Genomic DNA, 16,429 nt, shown 5'->3' with positions numbered 1-16,429 from the left:
TTGAATGTGGCTGAACAACATAGTTTTAGAAAACGTGACCAACACTACTGTATTTATCTGTCTGGTGAAGGAGAAAGACCACAGCCTAGGCTTTCAAGTGAAGAAGTGCCTAGTAAGAAAGACAGTGACAATCTATTATAAAATAGACTCAAACAATCCCTTAATCTAGGTCTTTAATCTAGATGGAAAATGTCTGAATACTACACCTGGACTTGCTAGCTATTTTTAGGATAGAGAGCAAGGGAAACTGTTTTTATCTTGGGACTTGTATTGATCCTGATTTAGTGCTTTGTACTCCAGGGCTCCCAGAAAGAGGGGACACTTAAGAGTGACAAGAGGTAACATAATTTCCTGGTCTTATCCATAGTTTCTATTTACTATAGCTCTACATCAAAGGTTAGGAATATAAAGAAGAGAAGCAGTTTCTCAGGAAGAGTAAGCCAATAGAATAATTCCTAGATTCTTAAAACTTTTGACAGCTATATTAAAACACTTAACAATTTGATCTCTCTAGAAAAATACCCTTAAACATTCTGGAAGATGAGCGAGAGGTCTAACTGCAGTTCAGTTATTCAATAATTCCTAAAAAGCCAGGTGAGAAGTCTATTTGATAAATTCCCTGAAAAGCCTAAAGAGTTCTATGAAAACTGACTAGCTATTTTCTATTTTTATTATGAATGAAATAGGAAAAAATAATAGACAAATCTCTAGGCATGAAGAGATCAACATAATTTGCATCTCCAATTTTCTTCCACCTTCACTATCTTTTTCTTGTTTGGCCTACTTCCACCATTCTTTTCTGTCTTAAACCAGTGTCTTCGTATCTACCACTGGACTTAAATTCTTAAAGGGCTCTGATTTTCCTCTTAACACTGCTTAGATGGTACAATCTTGCTTTGTGTCAACTCAGGTAGAAACAAGGTTTGACTTTTACAAAAGAAACTTTCACTAACATTTAAAGAAAAAGTTAAAAGTACTTCCATATTGACCAAAGTCTTGACTGGAAGATAGTATGACTGGCATAACTTGCGAGATCTTTCTGTTTTCTTTTCTTAGCCACAGTCATTTCTTAGGACCAGATCAAATTATTCTGATTCCTACATTGAGGCAGACGTAGACTTCCTCCCCTGTCATATTGAGGTTCTTAGGATTTAGGGTTTTTTGTTGTTGTTGTTTTCATATCAAAATATCTTTGCCAGTTCAGGGGTCTAATGAGCTCCTGGTCTACATTTATCTGTGACTCATCCTACTTTACCTTGAGTATGTAGATGAAGAAGGCATATTTGCATCTGAAAGAAACATCTAACACAGCACTTATCATTGTCATTTGCCCTTTCTGAATATTACTGAACTCCAGAGTCATTGCCATTCCATATGTTCCTGGAGTTTGAATTTCTGACTGGTCCAGTCTAAAGAATCTTCAGAAGTTATTTAGATTAATTTCTACCAGCAATACTTTACTTTTCATCTAAGTTAGCAACCCAGTTTAACCTCAGAGTCAGTTTTTTGGTAGGTTGTCTCAGGCATGATGCCTGTTCTTATCCTGCAATAAGACCTCTCCCATTATAAAGCTGTTGCTGTATTTTGGATTGTCTGATGCCTTCTTTAGCTCTCATCAATTTGATACTGATAGCAAGGTTTTGCTCAATGAATATGCACACATATTACTGCTTTTTCCTCAGATCTAATAACTTAAACACTTAGCAATTTGACATCTAAATAATCATTTTAAATAATCTAAATGTCTTTAGATGTTTCATTTATTCATCTTTGTTTTAAATATCATTTTTAAATGTCCTGAATGGTATTGCCTAGATTTTCTTCTAGGGTTTTAATGTTTGGGGTTTTACATTTAAGTCTCTAATACTTTGCTGTATAGACTTTAATTCCTACTCTTTCATTTAAATAATCTAAAATGTCTTTAATGCACTCTACCTCTTGTTTCCTCTCACAATCTCACCATCATCCTAAGCTTTGGCTTGGGCAAAAATGTATCATATTTTCTTTCTTGTTTGGTCAGGTTGTATTTGAAATGTCTGTTAGATCGCAGTAGAAATATCAAGCAGGAAAGGAAATATACTAGCTTGAAACTCACTGAATTGGTCAAAACTTGTGTGGCAGATTGTACTTTTCAATGATGGCAGCAAAAATCTCTCCCATCTTGCACACTTCTCTATTGTGATCTTCATAATACTCCTATACAGAGGTGGGTCTACCTCTCTTCTTAAGTCTTGGTAGGCTTGTTACTTGTTTATAATCAATAGCATGAGGTTGAAAGTGAGGCATATGACTTTTGAGGCTGGGTAAGAAGAGGCAATGCAACTTCTGTCATGTTCTTTGGAACACCCATGCTTGATGCCCTGAGATACCATGTAAGAAGTGCCAGCACTCTGAGGCTGACATGCTGTAAGGAAGCCAAGCTGTGATCATCAGTCTGGCTTACAGTCCAAACATGTGACTGATCAAACCTTTAGATGATTCCAGCTCCTACGCTGTGAGTCACCCCCAGCATGCACACCTTCCCAAAGGGTTAAGCCATGTTCCTTGTGCCCTTTTCAAGCTCCTGACCCACAGAATATGTGAATATGATAACGTAGTTGTTACTTTATGCCCCTAAGTTTGCAGAGGTGTGTCACAAAGAAATGGTAAGTGACTGTCTTTCATCACATCTTTCATTTCAGTGAAAGATGGCCAGTGTCTGCACTCTGGGTACAGACTGAGCAAAATCAGGCTAAGCAAAGTAGACTTAGAAGGAATAGCGAGTGGGCCAGAAGGAGCACCAGGAGAGTGTGGTGTTATGAAAATCAGAAGAAGAAAGTTGAGCTTGGGAGGGATACGGTTTTTAGTGATAACAAGACTAAGAGTATGGCTGTTGATCTTCTCCCTTCCCTCACAGATAGGCTTTAGTAAGGGTAAAGAAAAATAAACCACTGAAGTTGAGAGTTAAAATAAAGAAAACATTCAAGTACATTTTAAAATGATATTTAAAATGATTATGTAGACATCAGATTATTAACACCACCAGTGTCCAGCAGATATAATTTCCCTAATTCATTTACAATCCAAATGATTGTTTACATCTTTCCCATTCTCTCAAAAGCTAGGTAAAATTGACTCAAAACTACTTCCTAAAATTTTCTGGACTCTCAGAGGCTTTTGTTCTCATCGCTACCTCTGGATTGCTGCTTTTTCTGATTTGAATTGTGCTATCTCTGATTTGAATCATATCTGCTCAGCTGTGGAACATGGACTCTTCAATTTACACATTCACTCATACAAACTAAAAAAATGGAAGGAAGGTAGAAGAAGAATTGAAATTATAACAATCCAAACAACTTTGAGTGGAACAGTAGACACAATCATTCTTAACAGGTTCTTTGTCCATCCCACAACCCTGTCTTACAATGAGCTCTTACCCTACACAGCTTCATATCATCTCTCTGGTTGATCTGTCTTCCCTGTCTGTCTTCCTTCCTCTTCACTCACTCTTAGAAAACTCAATCAAATCCAAACTATTTCTTACTTCTACAGAGCAATTTTTCTTTCAAGGGGTTCAGGAGACAAAAATCTTCTATAGGAGTTGTTGTGGTTATGAACAGATAGAAAAGAAGCTGTATTCTTACTTTTGACTCATACTTAATGTTTTTTTTTCCTAGGCTTTTAGTTGGTCTAAGTGTCCTGGTATGTTGTCTTAGTCAGCTCAGGCTGCTATAACAAAATAGCATAGACTGGGTGGCTTTATAAACAAGAGATTTATTTCTCAAATGTATTCAGTTCTGGTGGGTGAGAACTCCAAGATCAAGGCACCGGCAGATTCATTTAGTGAGGACACACTGTCAGTTTCATAAAATAGCATGTGTCCTTACATGGCAGAAAAGGGAAGGGAGCCCTCTGTGTTCCCTTTTGTAGGGGCACTAATCCTGTTCATGAGAGCTCCACCCTTATGAGCTGATCATCTTCCAAAGGTCCCACCTGCAAATACTGCAGTTCTCTGGGTGGCCTTGGACTGATGCAGTTCTCCATCCTTTCTCAATTGCACTTCTCAAGAATAACTGTAGAATGTGCTGGCAATGTGAAATCTTGAGATGAAGGGGAGCTAGCTGGGACAGCCTAGGCTTTGTTCCAGTCTCCCCTCCCCTAGGATAGGATAGGATGTCCTTCAGTGCTTTAGCTCAGCATCTCATGTGGCATCACAGTATGAAACACAGGACTGGCTGCTTTTTGTAGCCCCTCTGCTAATGTGCAAGTGGGACATGCATAGTTGAGATCCATGCACCCCAGCCAGCTTTCCTGAGCCTTGGGAAACTAGCTCACCATGAATCCTAGCTTCTGCTGTCTCTTGCTGCCTATCTGTAAGTGGCAAATCTGCTTCATGTAATTTGTTGTGTGTGGGTGTTCTGTCTCACCAGACTCAGATAAGTTGATATCCAGTGCACAGTGAACCTGCTTCACAAATACCATCACACATCATCACATTGGGTGTTAGGACTTAACATATAAATTTTGGGGGGACACAGACACTCAGTCTATAGCATATGTGTTCTGACATTTATGTATTTGAAAATATCTCTATGTTTGCTTTCATGCATAAGGATAACTTGACTGTGTTTTGAATTTTTAAGCACCATCATTTTGTTTACAACTCTGTGGTTGACACTCCTTTCTTTCTCCCATTTAGTGTCATAAAGAAGAATATTTGAAGCTCTATAAATATGTTGTTTTACATGGCAAAAAGGACTTTGCAGATATGAGTACATTAAGGTTCCTAAGATGGAAATATTATCCTGGATTATCTGGGAAGGCACAATGTAATCATGAAGGGCTTTCTAAGAAGGAAGAAGGAGGGTCTGAGACAGAAAAACTGGAAGAAGCTATAATACTGGCTTTGAAGACGGAAGATGGGGACACAAGTCAAGTAATGCGGATGTCCTCTAGAAGCTTGTAAAGTCAAATAAATGAATTCTCCCCTAGAGCCTCAAGAAGGAACACAGCCCTGCTGACATCCTGATTTTAGGATTTCTGACCTCCAGACTGTAAAAGAATTAATTTATATTGTATAAGTCACTAAGTCTGTGGTAATTTGTTAATCAACAATAGTAAATTAATATATGTTACCTTTAGTTTCATAAGTAAAAATATCCTCTTTGCCTCTTTGTTATTTACATTTATATGAATCCAAATTTTCCTAGAAGGATTTTCTGCTTATCATAGCAAATTTATTTTAAAAAGAAGGCAGGTTTGATTCTTCAAAGAAGGTATGTAGTCTAAACTATAGGATCTTTCCTGAAATATGATAATTTTCCCCAGTTTGGTCATCCACAGAGAGCCATCTGTGCTTTCCCTGTCTTGTTTTATAGCCAAAAAGAAATGGACATGGTTTCTGTTAACCTGATATAATTTCCTACTAGAATATGTCTTGTCTAGGTCAACTCTTTCCTTTGTCATAGAAATAAAATAACTCAAGCTCCTATGCAATGTGAGTACGGATAATCTAGTTGCTTCCCAAATAATTTCTGAGGATCCTAGGTAGGTGCTTACAAACTTTAATAACTACTTGACACCTCTCACTATGAATCATTCTCTACGTAGTAGCTAGTCTTAAAATATAGATAATATCATATTATTTTCTTATTTAAGGAAGAGTGGGTTGCTTATTTTACTTAGGAAAAAGTCAAAAATATTTAAACTCACAAATTTCAGTATGGTCTGTTCTTTGCCTACCTTTCAGAATCATTTTCTGCTATCACCTCTCATAGTTGTTGTTTTGGGGCCTTACCAAATTTCTTCCCACCTCAGGACCTTTGCATATGTCCTTTTCTCCATGAAATGTTCTTTCTTCCCCAGTTTGCCTGCTACCAATTCCTCATCTTTCAGGTCTCATTTCAAGTGGTACTCCCTCAAAGTGTTGCTCCCATGATCCTGCCTGACTGCTGAAATCAGCTCCTCCTATTATGGCTCCTAATAGAATCCTATAGTTTTTCCCAGTGATTATTTAACAGCTGTTCCTTCTACAAGGCTCTAAGTTTTAAGAAGGCAGGATGGTTTCTTTTATTATATTCTCCCTCTTCAGTCAAGCTCAAAGATACATGAGTGAGTGAATGAATCTGAATTGCTGTTTCTGGCCATTCCATCTTACCCTCTGTTCCATTCTGTCAACTTATCTTGGCCTTAGAGCATGAGAGCATCTCTCATCTTTGTTCTTCATTCCTCAAGGCAGTGCTAAAGGAAGGCTGATACCAGGTTGCAGAGGTTTTTTTTTTCTTTTTTTTTTTCCTTGATTATAATCTTTTATTATTATTATTATACTTTAAGTTCTAGGGTACATGCACACAACTTGCAGGTTTGTTACATATGTATACATGTGCCATGTTGGTGTGCTGCACCCATTAACTCGTTATTTACATTAGGTGTATCTCTTAAAAAAAAAAAACTTCATTTATTCCTTCAAAATATTTATTGAATATCTGTAAACTAGGTACTATTCTAAATGCTTGGTGGTTCACTCGGTGTGGGGACAAGCTTCAATGGTGTCAGGTCATTGCCCCATGAGGCCTCGCAGACATATGATATGGTCCAAATGTTTTGCTCAACATAAATGAGACTGTGCTCTTGATGACATGATGCCTGAGATTTATCTTTAGCCCTAATACCTCCAAATCTCAAGGTGTGGTGGTATTAATTGGTTTGTATATTCTCTACTGTATTATGGGTACATTGCTTTTCTAGAAGAGGATATTTGACATGGGTACTCCATGCCTTCCAACAGTATAATCCTATCTGTATTACTTTTAACAGAAATGCCCCCAAAGTTTTCTGCATGTGGCCAGTATTCATCTTTCCTTTCTGTTGCTACCATAGAATTATTTTCCTCCTTCCCCCTTAAAAATATTATATTGGACATTTCAATGGGAATTTGGGAGCAGGGAGATAAAAACCTGCTCTTATCATTACATTACCCAGAAGTTTTCACAGATTTCTTCATCAGTCTATGGTCTCCTTACTCTCTGTTTCACCTATTATCTATTTGTCAGTTTATTTTGTTATGGGTTGGAACTGGATTCCAGGAAACTATTATGTACGTTAAAAACACAAGAGTATCTATGCAGCATGAATTATTCTGTAACAAATTGTTTCAGAGGAAGATTTCATGACATTTGCATTTCATAGTTGATTGAGTAGCCTTATGAAATGAATCAGCACTGTCATAAATACTTCACATTATTGACTCACTCCAATATACTGACATTTAAATGTTCATTACCTTTATCCAATCAATTCAACATTTCTAACTTTACTTCTAGGGCAGAAGATTTTTGTAGCCTTCTTCTCTATAACTTGGAAGGGGAGAAGATAGAAAGTTCCATGATGTATGAAAGGGCAGTAGAATTCTTCTATTTTATAAGTGAATTGAAGTGGCATCGGATGAGACCCAACCACATATGTGTGAAAATATGAAATAGGAAAATGTGGATAATATTTGGGTATACAATGAGATTACTATGTAAAAAACACTGTCCTCAAAATAGAGTTGTTCTTTTGAACTATATAAATGGGGAATTATCTTAGAAGACAGAACTTCCATTACTAGTTATGGTTGTTATCCATTAGCAAGACTTCATAAGAGTGGTTTATAAGTATCCTCTTAAACATCCTTGAAAAAGAGTAATTTTTTTTTTCTCATATGTCTGAGACAGCTAAATAAAGCCCAGTCTTTTCAGAACTGAGATCAACATATCATTAATTTTATCCAATTGCTTATTGAAGTGGTCCCAATTGTATGGCATTTTTTTTCTTCTCACCTACTATATCTGGTAGATAGGAAGTAGAGTAGAAGCAGCATCGTACATCCTTTTCCACCAGGAAAGGGAGTATTTTTGATATAATAATATTACTTTGGGCTTTCTATATTGCAAAAAAGGAACATATATTCCTACAAAGTATCTGCATTCTATGTAGTACTAAATTATCATCCCTTAGGATCTTTTTTAAAAAATAAATGTGGTGAAGTGGATATATCATTAATTTCATTTTATAGAAATAACACAAATGAATTTTTCTTTGTTATAATGAGTAAAAAGTGCCAGAGGTCTAAAATAAAGCATTAATCTACTCTAACCCTCTCTATATGCTGAGATAACCCAATGTAATCAGTATCAAGATGGTATATGCCTTCCACAACTTCTCTATGTTCAAATTAATATATATTTATATATACAAAAATAATATGTAAAACCAAAAAAATAAATAAATGAAGTTTAGAATTACAGTAGTCAAAAAAATATGGTGTTGGCTAAAGAATAGACCGTTCTTCTGTAATCCCAGCAGTTTGGGAGGCCAAGGTGGGCAGATCACGAGGTCAGGAGATTGAGATCATCCTGGCTAACATGGTGAAACCCCTGTCTCTACTAAAAATACAAAAAATTAGCCGGGCGTGGTGGCGGGTGCTTATAGTCCCAGTTATTTGGGAGGCTGAGGCAGGAGAATGGCGTGAACCCGGGAAGCAGAGCTTGCAGTAAGCTGAGATGGCGCCACTGCACTCCAGCCTGGGTGACAGAGAGAGACTCTGTCTCAAAAAATAAAAAATAGAAATAAAAGAATAGACCCTTCTCATATATATCACTCTGTGTGGTTATCACACATGAGCAGTTAGTGTTAGCCTCCTGCTCAAGTCTCCAGTGATTTTCTATTGTCTATAGTAGTGATGTCCAACATAATTCTCTATAATGATGGAAATATTTTATAATCTATACTGTCCAATAGGGTAGCCACTAGGTATATATGGCTAAGGAGCACTTGAAACATAACTCATAAAACTGGTACTGAATTTTTCATTTTGCTTAATCTTAATTTATTATTATTATTTTTTTTTGACAGAGTCTCACTCTGTTGCCCAGTCTGGAGTGTAGTGGTGCAGTCACTACTCACTGTAGTCTTGTCCTCCCATTTCAGACTCTCGAGTAGCTGAAACTATAGGCATGCACCCCCATGCCCAGCTAATTTTTGTATTTTTTTAGAGATGGGGTCACACCATGTTGCCCAGGCTAATCTCCAATTCTTAGGCTCAGGCAATCCTCCTGCCTTAGCCTTCCAAATTGCTGAGATTACAGGCACAAGCCACCATTCCCCTATCTTGATTCGTTTAAATGTAAATGGTCGCAGGTGTTTCATGACTTCCGTGTTACACAGCCAAGATCTATAATGTCAAGGCTAAACTCTTTATCAAGTACTCAAGATCCTATATAATTTTAGTTCAGACAAACTGAGCTCAAGGTCTATAGGCCCTAAGAATAAAAACTGAAAGACCTTAGAATCTGTTTATTTTCTGTGGGAAAGGGGCAGGTGCAGTGAGGGATGCAGAAGTAGGTTTTGACTCTTGTTCCATAAACATCTGCATGTGTGCAATGAAAAGCTTAAAGAAAAAAGCTGTTTGTGGAAGACACAGAAACAAAATCCCCTATTTTTCAAACGAGTGTTTTAAAAGATGTGGACCAATACCTTCCCACCCAAGAATATTCTTGGGACTGAGAAAATTGAGGAAGTACATTCATATCTAAGGAGATATTTACTATGCTAGGTTCTTTGCCATCTTCTCATTTAAACCTTACAATACTCCTGCAATATGTCTCCCTTCTTTTTGCCAATAAAGAAACTGTTTTCAGAAAATGATCAAACTGAGTAGAAAAATGGGTAGAGCTATGGACAAAGCTAATTTTACAAAATACAAATGCCTAATAAATGAGAAGTTTCTTAACCTTACTAGTAATCAGAAAAATAAAAACTAAAACAACACAATAATTTGCCAACTCATTGGGAAAATATAAAAGACTGAAAAATAGGCAGTGTAGCAAGTATTCATTCCACAAGCATTTATTTCATTGCCTGCTACATGCCAATATAGGAATTAGAATATGACATTCCAAAATATGCCACTTCGATATAAGGATGATTTGGAGCTGAAAGCAATTGAGGAGGAGCATTGATATGGTTTGGCTCTGTGTCCCCACCCAAATCTCATCTCGAATTGTAATCCTCAGGGGTTGAGGGAAAGGCGTGGTGGGAGGTGACTGGATCATGGGAGTGGTTTTCCCCCATGCTGTTCTTGTGATAGTGAGTGATTTCTCACAAGATCTAATGGTTTTATAAGTGGCGGTTTCCCCTGCTCTTTGTTCTGCCGCCTTGTGAAACAGGTACTTGAAGTTTCTTGAGGCCTCTCTAGCCATGCTAAACTGTAAGTCAATTAAATCTTTCCTTTATAAACTACCCAGTCTCAGATATTTCTTAATAGCAGTGTGAAAATGGACTAATACGGGCACACACAGGAAGAACTTTCTGGCCTCCTCCTTTCTGCCTAACAGTGGTCTATAAATTTTCCTTTGTAAAGGCAACATAGATTTTCATTTGTAAAGGTGTTTTTCTCTCCAGTTCCAAAAGTAGGATGATTATTCTTATCTGCCTAACAAAACTTACTAAACAAGCTTTATCTACCCTAGATTTCCTAGTCACTGTTCCACAGTTTACTGCCCCTAGGAGCCTTCATTTATTTTGTCTAGTCACTTCTCCATAATACATCACACTTTTCAAAATGGTATACATGCCCCCAAGACTAACTGCTTCTTTGGGTTTTCACTTTCTTTCTGCGAGACCCTATGCACATAAAAAAATTTAGCATCAATAAAGATACATACGTCTTTTTTCCTGTTGATCTGTCTTTTATCAATTTAATATGCAAGCCTCAACCACACCTCAGTCACTACTACAGGTGCTGATGAAATAAGACTGATTAACATCTCTGCTTTATTGATAATTTGGAATAAAATTAAAAATACCTAAATATTCATCTAAATAAAAATGGTTCAATGATGATACATCTACACTATGGAATATTAGAAAACATGTACAACTGGAATATGATAAAATATTTATACATTGATACAGGTTGGGGAAGCCACAATACTATTAGTTGATAAAAATCAAGATGTGAAACAGCAAGTAAGGTATTATCTGATTTATGTAAAAATAAAACAATTTTAAAAGCTATTATAAAACCTACATCATCCTGGCCAGTTTATACCCTCATTTTGAAAAGATCCTCACATAGTATCGTATTCCAAGAAACAACTCTCCTGCAGCCAAAGATAACTGAAAGCAATGTGCATTCTTATTGCACTTCCTCAGAACATTGCCAAAAGGGGAAGTACATTCAACTCTCAAACATGCTCTTTTTCTTTCTCTTTCAGTTTCAGTTATCTCAGAGCAGCTGTTCTCCACAAAAAACTTCCATATTCCTCTCTCCTTATTCCCTAAAACTTTCTCCTACATCCAACAGGATAGAATTCCTGTCTTTTCTGTTTCTCCTCTAGTCTTCTTAATTATTTTTCTCCCTAGCATTTCTTTTTATTTCAATATGAATTCCCTGGCTTCCTGAGATCACTCCTTGTCTTTCTCCAACTCATTACCTCAATAAGTGTATTAAAGACTCAGGATTTAGTGATTAATTGTTTAAGGATGGGGGATCATGACGACTGGAGAGGGGGAAAATATGTTTGTTATACTGCTAATTGAAAAAAGCAGAATAAAAATATTATATACACGCAATTTGAGTACAACTATAGAAAGCATATAACCTAGAAAGCAGAAAACCCAGGTCCATTTTTGATGCCTTTTGTTTTTTTACGGGATGAAAAACAAAATACTGAAAGGACATGCACTACAATGTTAACAGAGATTATTTTTAAAATTTTTTTATGGGCAATTTTCCCCTCTATAATTACTTCTTGATATTTTCTTAAATATTTACTATAAGCATGTATTTTATTTTTATTTATTTATCTATTTTTGAGACAGAGTCTCACTCTGTTGCCCAGGCTGGAGTACAGCATTGTGATCATAGCTCACTGCAGCCTCAATCTCCCAGGCTCCCAATCTTCCCACTTCAGCCTCCTGAGTAGCTGGGAATACAGGCACACACTACCACACCTGGCTAATTTTTTTTTTTACTTTTTATTAATAAAATTTGGTAGAGACAGGGTCTCGCTATGTTGCCCTGGTAAGCATGTATTTTATAATAAATAGATTTAAATATTGGTATATCTTAAGTAATTTGATAATTGTGTATATCTCAGATGGAATCTATATTTTTCACTCATTTCTAGATCCAGAGACATCCGAGTTTATTTGCCTGAAATAACAAGGAATCTTCAGTGAGATAACTCAGTATAACAGGTAACGGAAGGGGTGCTCAGGAAGACTAGGTTTGTCCAATAACTTTTCTGATATCTAAAGGAAAATAACTCTGAATATAACATAATATCTTTCACTTGTTGTGTCTATTAGCTCCGAACTGCATGCTTAGGTCCTGAAATTGGCAGTGAGACTTAGAAGAAAACCTAAATACACTGTTTACATTAAAACATTTGTTAGCCCCTGTAGTGGAAGTAGTAAAGCAGTAAGAGAAATTGTGACCCAAAGGGACAAGAGAAGCCTTTGCTTCTGTGTAGACCACAGCTTCAGTGTCTTAAGGGTTGCAGAAAACCCCGGTCCATTTTGATGCCTTACAAGCTACAGAATGTCAGTGATAGAGTTGAGTGGAAGAAGGCAGCCAGCAACATTAGCCAGGTACTTCCACCTAATTTGTTGGGTAAACTATGTCTCAACAGTAGATATCGACCAAAAGGTTCACAGCAGGAGAGAGAAAGTGATAGAGCATATCTGAGATAGTCACTGGGAATGGCCAGGAATATTTGGGGAATAGAAGGTTCTTTCAAGTCCCTTGGAGGATGTTGTTGCAATCGCCCGAAAGGAAAGCCTAAAAGCATGGCTTACATGACACACAGGGAAACTATTTATTACCTCTCCTCCGAATGAGTCATCAACACTATTCTTACTGAACATTCAGCTTCTGCTTACAAATCATTCAGCCAGCTCCTCTTCTCCTCCTTATCCAGCTCATGTTTTTGGTTACTGCAGGGATGTTAATTGGGGGGAAAAAAGGATGTAGAGTGTAAATATAGTCTTATAATTAACCTTTTATGGTGCTTGTATTTGGGGAATGGACAGGATAAGAATCACACCACTTTTGGCTAGTCAATATTTGGTTTACTACACTCAATTGTTTGGGAGACAATCTGATACATATTTACATTTACATTGTTTGGCAGCAGGGTTCTACAAATAAATATCCTTAAAAAAATTTTATTGAGACTTTTGACTATAAATGAAAAATAAAATTCTAAGCCCCCAAACTAACGGAATGGACCCATCTTTTCAGCCAAGGGCATTCCAAAGTTAACTGGAAACACCAGTTCAGGCCATGATGGAAATGGGTGTTTGGGTATGCCTCATTACACCCTCTTCCCTTTGAAATTCCCACACAACTGACCAGCATTAATATTAAAGCACAGACCTCAAGACTGACAAGACAGACTTTTCATAGCAGTAAGATACCAACATGACAGATACCAGGCCCTGAAAAAAAATGTAGTATTTTACCCCCAAATATATTTCTTTGACATGTTTTGAAATGGCCCTGCAAACTTTCTCTTGTGCAGAAAATCTACATTCTATAGAGAATCCCCTTCCCTTTTCAAGTCTTTTTCCTGATCCAGGAGAGAATTAACTAAGAATCTGGCATCTTTTTAAGTCTGATAAGAAACATTTAAAGTCTATTCTCTCTGAAGCCTGTTACCTGGAGGCTCCAGCAGTAAACTAATACCCTTGGTCTCGACAGTCCCTTATCTTAACCCAGATATTCCTTTTTGCTGATTCCAGGTCTTTAGATAAACTCAGAAAATCTTTGAATCCACCTATGACCTGGAACTCCCTCATCCCAGCCCCCTTTCAAGCTGTCAGGCCTTTCCAAACTGAACCAATGTACATTTTACAAGTATTGATTGATGTCTTCTGTCTCCCTAAAATATATAAAACCAACCATCTTGGGCACATGTTCTTAGGACCTCTTGAGGCTGAATCCCGTGTATGTCCTTAACCTTGGCAAAACAAATTTCTAAATTGATTGAGACTTATCTCAGATACTTTTTGGTTTACATGACATACTGATATGACATTTTAAATTATTTTTAATATTCTAATCCTTCATTTATATAGACAATCAAGAATTATGTCATTTGGATGATTAAGTTTATACTTTGTAATTATCTTATATGCAAAGAATGCAGAGGACATAGGTATTTGGTCTGATTGTGTCTCTAATGGGCTTGGAATTCCATTCACCTGAATTCTATCATTTTCAAAATTTCTATGTCAGGAACTGCTTAGCTGTTTAGAGATTATAAGTTGATGAGTGCAAATGGCCTCCTGATTTTTATAAAGCAAAAAACTAGCTCTTCTTTGGCAGGCAAAACGTTTCCACTGATATGATCTTATCTCACTTTAAGTAACAAATATTGGCTTTTTCTGAATGTTTTGTCTATGCATCATCTTTAACACTTTAATTGATTTGAAATGAACCTGGCCTTGTAAAGTATGCTTACTAAATGGCTGGGTTTTTCTTTTCCTTTTTAACCAGTGTAAGCATTTTATAGCACCTGGTTCTTTGAAAAGCAGAACCCATGCCATACCTACAAGTTGGCATACAGCCAAGGAAGTCCTTTTGTGTGTGTGTGTTTGTGGTGAATCATTCATAGCCTGTAAGATCTATCAAAATAGCTTTGTTTGAAAACCTAGTTTTCCCCATATTTTTTTTCTGATGACTCACACTTCAGTGCTTTCATGTCTAGATTCTCTTTTCTTTCTTGTTTCTCATCATGTTCATTCAGAAGATGTTCTTTCACTAGTTCCAAAATTTGTATTTCTATATTCTGTCAGTTTTCATCTTGAAACATACACACAGCAATATGCTCTGAATCATAAAATTCTGCATTAAATCCCAACACTTTAAAAAAACACATATTCTCAATATAGGTTTACCTGCTCCTCTGTTGCCATTTTTATTTAGTACAGATTTATTAACATTTAAAAATCATTGGCACTTATGAAACTTGAAACTTTATTTTACTGTTAGGAAGATTTTGGCTGCGAAAAATATAAAAATCAATGCTAAGTGGTTTAAATAAGAACACTTAACACCTTATGGATGAAGATGAAAATATGGTGGTTCACGATTAGTTGAATTAGTAGTTCAATAATGGCCTCAAAGCCTCAGGATCTTCCTATCTTTCTCTTTTGCCATTCTTTTAAATCCATTTTATTGAGGCATAATTTATACATAATTCAATTTTAAGTGTACAACTAAAGGGATTTTGACAAATGTATAATAATGTATCTGCTACCACAGTAAAGAAATTTAACATTTGCAATGTTTCAGCTCTTTGCAGTCAATCCCAGCTCTTCAATTTCGAATAAAGGATTATCTTGTATATACTCCTTTGTGTCTTCTTTCTTTTACATAGCATTGTGTTTTTGATATTCATCCAGCTTGTTGACTATACTGGTGCTTTGCTCCTTTTTATTGCTGAGTGATGGTTCATTGTGTATTTGCTTATTCATTCACCAGTCGATGGAAATTTATTTCCAGTTTTTGGCTATTACATATGAAGCTGCTCTAATTCTTTGTGTGGATACAGGTTTGGATTTATCTTGGGTAAATATGCGAATGCTGGGTTGTATGTTAATTGTATGTTTGACACTATAAGAACCTGCCAAACTGTTTTCCAGAGTGGCTGTACTATCAACAGCAATATAAGAGAGTTCCAAGTTGTTCCAAATCCTTGGTAACTTAATAGTATATTTTGAAAAGTGAAAGTTTTTCATTTTGATGAAGTTAAATTGTCAATTTCTTCTTTTAGGTTTCCAGCTTTTAAATTTTTTATACTTTATAACTACACACAATTAAAGATTATAGATTTTCTGCTAGGTTTTCTCTAAAAGGTTTTAGATTTATATCTTGTATTTAGATTTATCTGTATGATCAGTTTCAAGTTAATTTTTACATGGGGTATGAATTAAGGGTTGAGTTTTTTTTCTTTCTTCTTTTTTTGTTTTTGTATATATGGATGTCTAGCTGTTCTAACATTTGTTGAATATTCTGCCATTCCTGGGGCTTTAGATTAGTACTTTTTTCCACCTTCATGGTCACACAATGACTGCAGCCATTTTAACCATTACATCAGAGACTATCTCTTTCAAGAATGTGTCCAGGAAACTTCTTTTCACCTCTTGTTACCTAGACTCGACACATATTTATTTTATACTGTCTAAACCAATCATGGGAATTGGAATGGGGCCAGCATTATTCATTTATTCATTTAAGAAGGAAATGGTTGTCTATATCCTTTCTAGGGGTTGGGGTACAGTAGTAACGAAAACAGGCAAAAATGTTGCCTGACCTCATGAAACATACAATTTACTGAAAAAGATTGTCTTTTGTCAAAATAAATAATAAACTGTATAATATATGGCTGCATAGCAGTAG

Source organism: Rhinopithecus roxellana, chromosome 17 (genome assembly GCF_007565055.1).
Source record: "Rhinopithecus roxellana isolate Shanxi Qingling chromosome 17, ASM756505v1, whole genome shotgun sequence".
Lineage (NCBI taxonomy): Eukaryota > Metazoa > Chordata > Mammalia > Primates > Cercopithecidae > Rhinopithecus > Rhinopithecus roxellana.
This window is presented reverse-complemented; position numbering follows the sequence as displayed.